Raw genomic sequence first — 9,118 nt, forward strand, 5'->3', positions numbered from 1 at the left:
GTGAGTGCCTTCTTGCCTCGCTGTCCTGGGCACCGTCTCTACATCTCACCTTAGTTTGTGAGTACCTCCGTGCCTCGCTATCCTGGGCCCAGTCTCTACCTCTCACCTCCGTTTGTGAGTACCTCCTTCCTCTCTACCCTGAGCACTGTCTCTCTCTGTCACCTCAGTTTGTGAGTACCCCCTTGCCTCACTGTCCTGGGCACCGTCTCTACCTCTCACCTTAGTTTGTGAGTACCCCCTTTACTCGCTGTCCTGGGCACCGTCTCTACCTCTCACCTTAGTTTGTGAGTACCCCCTTTACTCGCTGTCCTGGGCACCGTCTCTACCTCTCACCTTAGTTTGTGAGTACCTCCTTGCCTCTCTGTCCTGGGCCCGTCTCTCTCTCTCACTTCAGTGTGTGAGTACCCTCGTGCGTCGTGTTCCTCCGCACCGTCACTCCCTCTCGGTGTGGACCCTGGAGCATCAGCTCTCCCCCTTGCTTCTGGGCGCTTTCTGTCTCCAACAGTGAGGTCTCACACTTCCTGGTGTGATCGTGCCCTCTGCCAATCAGCAGCTGCGGGCGGCTCTGCTGGTTCCTGAAAATCGAGTCTGAAAAGCAAACACGTAGGAGCGCGAGGACACACCCACAGCAGAGCCTGGTGACACTCATGGGCACCTGCTGGCCAGGCAGGGATGGCCTCATGCCAGGGGCTGCACCCTCCAGGGCTGCTGCCCTCGGTCACTTCTGCCTTCTTTTTTTACTGCTTTATCCTTCCACCCCGGGGCCCTCCGTTTCTCTTTGTGCGCTCTCCTTTCCCACCGCGTATCAGCCAGTGACTCCAGCGCCTTGACGCCCCCACGGGTGATTTACAGCGCTCTATATCATGATTGATTGACTTCATTGAGGCCACACTGTCTGCGGTTACATTCAGCCTCTTGAAAGAAGGGCAGGTATGCGCCGGGCCAGGTAAACCCTGCCTTGTTAACGCCACCGAGAGTCTGCAGGGCTGGAAGGACCGGATTGTCAACTCTCGGACTGAGGTGTTGGGGGAAGGCGGGGTTCAGCCTCCCACTCACTCTCTTCCATGTTGTGGGACTTTTAGGAGGAAGAATTTATGAACAAGCAAACATTCTTAAGCCCTGTTTCCCTCTCAATTCAATTTCAATTCAATTAGCTTTTATTCGGTCAAATAGATCAAACATATAAGCAAATACATTCAGTAAACAGTTTGATAAAATACGACGAAACAAGATATAAACAGTGGGATTAAAAGAATAAAATGTCAGAATTCATAAAGAGGAAGTGTCAAATACTAAAGTGCAAAAACATGAGTCACAAAATTCCCATAGCGTATTGGTTCGGTATGAGCGAGCCTAATTCAAAGTGCAGGTGCAGGATAAAGGAGCATATAATCAATAATCAATAATCAAAGATTTCCTGATGTTAATAGCTTTTAAAAGGAATGTGGCTAGGTAAAAACACAGTTGCGGATCATCCAACCTAAGAAGCAACTCCATGGCATTTTTATAAAATCTAGCATTGTAATATAAAAAGAATGGTTTTAAATAAAGTTTCCTTAGAGGAGTATAAAATGTGCAAAAAAGTAGCATGTGGCAACAACTTTGGTGGGAGACTCCGTCGCATGGACATGGGTGAGTAGAACTCTGTTTCGTGACTGGGAAATTAACAAGATGGTGTATAGTACCCAGTCTTAAGCGTGTCAACACGAAACGATGATGTGCTCTGGTCACGACTGATAAATAGCTTCGGAAGCCCTGTTTAAGGTCCATTTCTAAATAGAATACGAGAGTTGATTGATTGGGACTTAATAGAATGAAATCTCGCCTCTATTTTGTTAGCCATCATAACTGTTTTTATCTCGGTTCTGACAACAGAGGCTGAACACTCAGGATCCGATCGGATATTACATGTGAATAAAATTTTAAACCAGTGGATGTTATAGTTGAGCCAGGGTATTTTTAAACAATTTTCCGACCCGAGGCTGTCCCGTATTATGGATTGTGTAAACGTAGTCTCCTCTTTTGACCATATAGATTTCCATAGTAGGAGGGGCGTACTGAGGCCAGGTCTGAGATATATTTAATGCCCACTTCCCTATGGATAAGTTCAGTAGAAGCAGATAAAGGAGCACACAGTAGGCGCTTTAAAAATGAATTTTCAACTTGTTGTAATTTGTTACATTGACAATGGCCCCAAACACCTGCACCGTATAGAGCTGCGGTGACGCATCGTATCTCGTAAATTGTCAACATATCTCTAATGCGCCGGTTACCTAGTTTGGCAGCGAATCTAATAATGCCATGAATATTCCTCAACATCTTAGAACTGGCATTGTCCTGTTCCTGGACCCAGGACCGATTTCCTGCAAACGTAATGCCTAGGTAACTAAAAGTTTTGACTGTCTGTACTTTAGAGCCTTCAATGTAATAAGAACTGGAGGTTATAGGGTTCCTGCCGCAACCCATTACGAAAGTTTTTGATTTGTTGTTTAAAAGTTTCCATTTGGCAATAAAAAAGCGGTAAAATTATCCATAAGGCGTTGTAAACCAATAGGGGTGCGGGAGAGTAAGACCGCGTCATTTGCGTATAAAAGAATTGGAACGGGCATACCGTCAACCCTGGGGGCATCCGACTCAAACAATTTCAGGGCTGCGTCAGCTTCATTAATAAACAAAGAAAAAAGCAATGGGGCCAGAACGCAGCCCTGTCGGATGCCTCTTTTAACCTTAAAAGAAGGGGTGTATTCACCTAGAGGGCCATGTCGCACCTTACTTGACAGGTTTTCGTATACTCTCGCTAAGAAATAAATAATCTCCTTTGGCGCACCCATGTCTAACAGTAAAAGCCATAAAATTGAATGATCTAGCAGATCAAAAGCACTGCTGAGGTCAGCAAAACATAGATATACATTTCCTTCCCTAGCTAAAGTATGCTTTCCAATTAGGAGGTCCAAATTGACACACTGCTCTAGTGTGCCAATTCCCTTTCTAAATCCATATTGTACTGGAGTAAGAACTGCCTTCTCTTGGACCCACGCTTCTAATCTCGATAGCATGACCCATCTCATGATCTTAATAGATGAGTCAAGTAGAGATATTGGGCGGTAATTACAGACGTCAGTTTTGACTCCTTTCTTATGAATGGGTACAATAATGGATTTACCCCACGATAAAGGAAAATGGGTCTCAACGGCGGCATTAAAAACTCTTGTTAAAAAAGGGGACCATAGAACAATTTCATTCCTGTAAAAATCTATGGGGACCCCATCGGGTCCGGGTGCTTTACCTCCCTTACTGCTAATAATGCCGTCTGTGACTTCTTCTACGCTAATGGATAAAGGAGTAATTGGCCATTCATCAGAATGCGGGTTAAATTGAGTGGGTGATTCAACTGTATTAATGGGATTAAAAATATTGGAGAAATGAGTTACCCAATCGTTACTATTGATATGGGAATTAATTTCGGGGATATGATCATCCTTCAAGAAGGTGCTGTTTACGGTATCCCAGAACAATTTACTATTTTTAGTATCAGCTGCCAAACCTAAATCTTCCCAAGCTATTTCTTGGAGTTCCGTCTTTCTAGTTTTTAAAGCTGTAGTGTATTCGGCGCGTGAGGCCTTAATTATATCCGAGTTTCTGGGGTTGCATCTGAGAGCTTGTTTAAGATTACTCAGGGCCTTAATGCATCTAATATCCCCCTTACAATTTAAAAGAGCTGATTACTGATTTAGAAGTGAGGAAGAAGGGAAATGATCGATCTATGGTACCAGGTAACCCAGTTAATAATTATGGACTTAAACCATCTCAGGAAGACAGATCAGTAACTAAACCGGATACATTTACCATATCCAATTCTGTAAAACCAGATGGCTTAAGAGTGTCAGCCTTTGAGGAAAGGAAAATATCCCTGGTTACAAATCTGCCTCCCGAATGCAGCGCCTATGTGGCAATCCTGGCCAATGTACCTAAACTTGCATTTGGCCAGGTTGAAGATCATGAGTCTCTTACAAACAAAGTAGGGTTTTGGTTAGCTAACAACTGTAATTACCCAATGGAAGGGACAAACCAGATCCTGACAACACGTAGAGTAGGCTGGATCGGACCTTCGAAAAAATGTTTTACTGGCGATTGTATAATTATTAACTTTCGGTCTCCGAGGTGGGCATTCAATACAGCTGCTGGCCGTCACTGGAACCCGCCCTGTTTCCCTCTCAAATAGGGAGGGTGATGGCCTTTGTGAGACACAGATAGACGGCGGAGGATGTGTAGAGTGGGCGGGGCCAAGTGCCTGCCTTGGTTCTAAGAGCCCATGAAGGACCCGAGCCCTGAAAATAATTTGCATGTAAACTGTGCGACGAACACCATATAAATATGCGATAGACTCTTCAAAATCCAAACAGTTTAATTTATTTCACATGTAAAAGCGCTTCAACGTAAGTACATCAGATTTGATCACACATTGAGGGACATTTTTGGAAGTGACAGTTTTTAAACATGAACTTCAAAATGTTCACGCCCCTCCACTGCACTGGCATAACAACAAGGCCAGTAGTAAAGTAGCATGCAAGCCATTCTATACGTGGCCTCGATTCCTACACAGAACAACATTTTAGTCTCAAAGGGTTCATTGTCCTGTCCACCGCCTGGGGTCTAACCGTCGACTCTTTCTACCTACCTCTACTGGGTTATTTTTTCCACTTCTGGGTAAGTTTAAGAACACATGCTGTATCTTGCAGCTGTGGAATAACAAGATGTGAATCAATCACAGCCAGGGATCCACCTGATTGTGTGTAAATATGATGTATATTGGCATTTCAATTCTTGACTCTTCCTTACCTATTTACAAGTATTCTCCAAGCACACTGATCCTACTCACTGTGGAGCAACTGCACCATCATATATTGCATTGTATATACTTACTTATTATTCACATTTATAAATTGAGAATTCGTTTCATTTAAAAGTGTGTTATTTATATCTTTTGGGTACAAGTGCTCTACCTGTAGGGCAATCAGGCAGTGTCCGAGGGGCTGGTACAACAGGGCTGTGTGTAGGTTTCATGGCTGTTGTTGGCCTTTTTTTTTATGGTCTGCTGGCAGGATTTTTACTGTTGATTTTCCTGATACTAAAACAAACATTTCTACAGCAAGCTGAAATTCATGCTGCCTGCCATACCGGGCAAAACACTAAAGCACGTCTGCACAAGTTCAAAGCGGGCCCAATTTCAAAATACGGGACACTTTTTAGATATCCAATTCCCTAATGGGGGTCACTTCTATTGTGGTGCGCAGGTCTATTTTATGTCTCAGTCCAACCCTTGTCTTGTCTTATGTGTCCCCCCTTTCTGCTCTTGTTCATCCTGGTCGTAGTGGTGTTAGGAAGGGTGAAACTGCTCCTATATCGGGATGTCCTCTGCAGGGAGCATTTTAAAGGATGAAAGCTTCGACGGTCTCCTCACTGGTCATCAGACGAGGTTCATCTGACATGGGTGACTGTCCTTGGTCATCTGACACAGGTGACTGTCCTTTTTTATTTGATATGGATGACCATCCTTGTTCATCAGACGTGTGACCATCCTTGTTCATCTGTGCAGGGAAGTGTCTCTTTTGACATGGTTAGCCCTCGGTTTTTGCTTGATGCCTGTTGTGATTTTGAACCGTAAGTGCACTAGGTCCCTGCTAGCCAGGTGCCAGACCTCTTTTTGAAAACTGTAACACAATTGACACTACCTCAGCCCCCTGTAAGTCCTTGGTAAATGATACCCCTAGGACCTAGGGCATGGGTACGGAAGAGGGTCCTCTGGGGCTGCAGCACCAATTGTGCCACCCAGAGACCCCTCACCAAGACCATGCAAACTGTCACTGCAGGCTGCGTGTCTTAGTGTAGAGAAAACCGATGAGTCAACAGGGCACACAGCCCTGTACGTCATGACCTCATACACTGCATGAGGTATAGGTAAGTCACCCGTACTGCACGCCTTACAGCCCTGAGGCAGGATGCACTGTATCCCATGTGTGGGCATATCTGCATGAGCATGTATAACGCTGCAATATCGGAGCCATTCTTGGATATTGAAAGTGCGCAGGGAAGCCATGGAGTACCTGGGATAGATACTTGTCATTACTAGTTTCTTTGCTTCATGATGGCTTCACTGTACCCTAAGATGTTTGGTACCAAACATCTTGTCTTAATAAATCCTCACAGATGCTGGTGTGGTATTTCTAAATAAATACACACGGGAGACCCTTTAGAGGGTCCCCTGAAAACATACCAAACACTGGTGGGATCTCTGACTAGTCATAGCTAGCCTGCCACCACCAGGCCTGTTTCGGACCTCATGGAGTGAGAGCCTGCGCTCTCAGAGGCCAGAAACAGAGCCTGCTGTGGGTGGAATTGCTTCACACCATCCCCAGGCCAGAATGGCCATCCAGAGCAGGAAGCTTCAAAGGCATTGCTGCCTTTGAAGTTCAGCCCAGGCTTCCCCAGATAGTGGGGGATGCCAACCCCCCTGTCCTGGTCCACTTTTGGTGGGTGAACAGGCGGGAAAATTAGGTAGATGAGGAGGAGTGTACACATTCAACCAGCACCACCCCTAAGGTGTGGCAGGCGATGTGAAGCTATCTCCTGAAAATTCACTATCTTGAGATGTGGAGACACAACCTATCAGGGCTAGGGTAGTGCATCTTCCCACAGGAAGTGGTCACTTAGAGGGTGTAGGGACCCTAAAGGTAGGAAGCCCATTAGCTACTACCTGTCCCCCCCTGTAATACCTCTAAATACAGTATTTAGGTGGCCTCCCTAGACCTGGAACTCAGATTCAATGAACAAGAAGAAGACCAGGACGAAGAAGACTCGCGCCTGAGAACTGAAGCCCTGCTGCAGAAGACATTGGAGCCAAACCCAGCCTGCTGCCCCCAGGACTCGACAATCAGAGTGTTCTGTGTCATCCAGAACCTGTGAAGACTTCAAGAAACCTGGAGCTCCTCCAGACTTCGAAAATAGCCAAGAATCTCCCTTAAAATGAAGTTATCACTCCCCTGCACACCGCAGGCATCGATCCAGCTAAGTCCAGTTTGTCAACTTGTTGCTACCCGACGACTCTGACGCAGCACTCACTCCAAAAGAGGTGCAACAGCTCCGGAGGGTCAGATCTGTCTCCCCACTAAGTTTGGAGATACCAGACCCTACGGGAGCCACATTGTACCAATATCTCGGGTACCAGACCCCCTGCAGCATACAGAGAGACAATGAGTCCATACCAGACTACAAAGATACCAGAAGCAAGCACCCACGAGGGACATCAAGACCTCTGAGACCCACATCCTGAGTGGCCGAGCTGTCCCAAAATCTCTTCTCCAAGTTGCCTGCTTCTGACCTTGAAGGCTTTTTGACGCACATCGCCCGGCTGACCTATCTGATCTGCACCCAGCCCACCTGCCCCGGTAATGACAAAACAGACATGGTCCTGCATCCCTTTTGACCACCTCCCTCTAGTGGAACCCACCGGACTTACCTCTAAGTCCCCTGTGGAGTACCTTTCTAGGTGACCCCCTTTCATCGTACCGCACCAGCTACCAACACCTTCAGCACCCTGCTCCCGGCATAAACCGGGACGCTCCCGCTCTTCAGCTGCTGGAACTTTGGACATAGTCCCACTATCGACCTAAAAGGAGAAGGTGAACTTTGTGAAAGCATTGCCTGATTTTATATGCATTTGTCTGCATTTCCCCATTGACTTCAAAGGTGCGTTATTGGCACAAAAGTGATATATTTTCTGAACTCTTAAAAATGGTAACTCCTAAATTACTTACTGTAGATCGAAGTTCTTGGTCTTACAGAATACATAAAAATCGATATTATTTTTATAAATTGGTCTCAGATTTATACTTGAGTGTGTATCTCATGTATTGTCTCTGTAAGTGCAACAAAAGCTTAGCACTACCCTCTGATAAGCCCAACTGCACGCCCACACCACCACAAAAAGAGCTTCAGTATTATCTACTTGACCCTCGGTGTAGCAGTGAGTGATCCAATGGACTCTCTGCACTCTGCACAATGTACTTCGCTTCAGTACACTATATAGAGAGCCAGCTTCCTACAATCTGACATGGCCTACCGCCACACCTCCGAACTCCTCTGGACCGACTACCACAGCGTTAATTTCCCCATCACCAAACCCACCGTACACCACCGCACCCACCGCCTCCCCCGCCGCGACTGGAACAAGGTCACTGAAGCAGATCTTACCGCCTCCCTCAGCACAACCACACCGCCGACATCCATTGATGCCAATACATCAGGACGCAACCTCCAACGATGGATCTCCAACTGCTCCGATGCGTGGGCGCCCCTCAAGAAAGCACCCAGCAAGCAACATGCCAAGAAAGCCAGCTTGTTCAATGCTGCTCCCCACTAGTCCAGATGTAACTGTAGAAGGCTCGAGAAGAGATGGAAGAACAACAAAACCCCGGAAACCCACGCAGCCTTCAAAGCCGTCGTCACCGCACACCACATCCTCCTCCAAACCATGAAGAAAACCACCATCCAAGAAAGAATCAACGCCAATGCACACAACAGCAAAGTAATCCCTTCACCATCATCAAGGAGTTCACCAAACCAAACAGCGAACAAGAGAAGTCCCACTCTCCCAGGACCTCTGCAAAAAACTTGGCACCTTCTTCCACCACAAGATCAAGCAGATTAATGACAGTTTCAACACACAAGGCCCGTCCATCACTCCCGCCACCACCACACTCGACAGCGACGTCCCCCCCAACGGATCCTGCTCCACTGGACCTCTCTCACCACAGGTGACACCCTCAAGACCATGAAGAACATTCCCTCCGGAGCCCCCTCGGACACCTTCCCACACCACATCTTCCACAGAGCCACAACCACTATTGCCCCCGAACTATGCCGCACCATCAACTACTCCATCGAGACCTCCACCTTCCCCAATGACTGGAAACATGCCGACATGAACCCCCTGCTGATGAAACCATTAACTGCCCGACAGACCTCCAGAGCTGCATACCAATCTCCCTGCTTCCCTTCCCAGCCAAGGTCATTAAGAAGACCATCAACACACAACTCTCCAAGTTCATAGAGGCCAACC

At 46.7% G+C, this 9,118-nt stretch overlaps 1 protein-coding gene across 1 annotated transcript in view; it reads right to left on the reverse strand.

Moving 5' to 3' along the window:
- The window catches only part of SLC35C1 (solute carrier family 35 member C1), a 79,607-nt gene extending 78,980 nt beyond the window's left edge, over nucleotides 1–627 (reverse strand). Inside the window, exon 1 of the mRNA XM_085646713.1 lies at nucleotides 334–627. The gene's annotated coding sequence lies outside the window, so the exon portion shown is untranslated. The remainder of the gene's footprint in view (nucleotides 1–333) is intronic.
- Nucleotides 628–9,118: the final 8,491 nt, after the last annotated feature.

Source organism: Triturus cristatus, chromosome 3_1, assembly GCF_964204655.1.
Source record: "Triturus cristatus chromosome 3_1, aTriCri1.1, whole genome shotgun sequence".
NCBI lineage: Eukaryota > Metazoa > Chordata > Amphibia > Caudata > Salamandridae > Triturus > Triturus cristatus.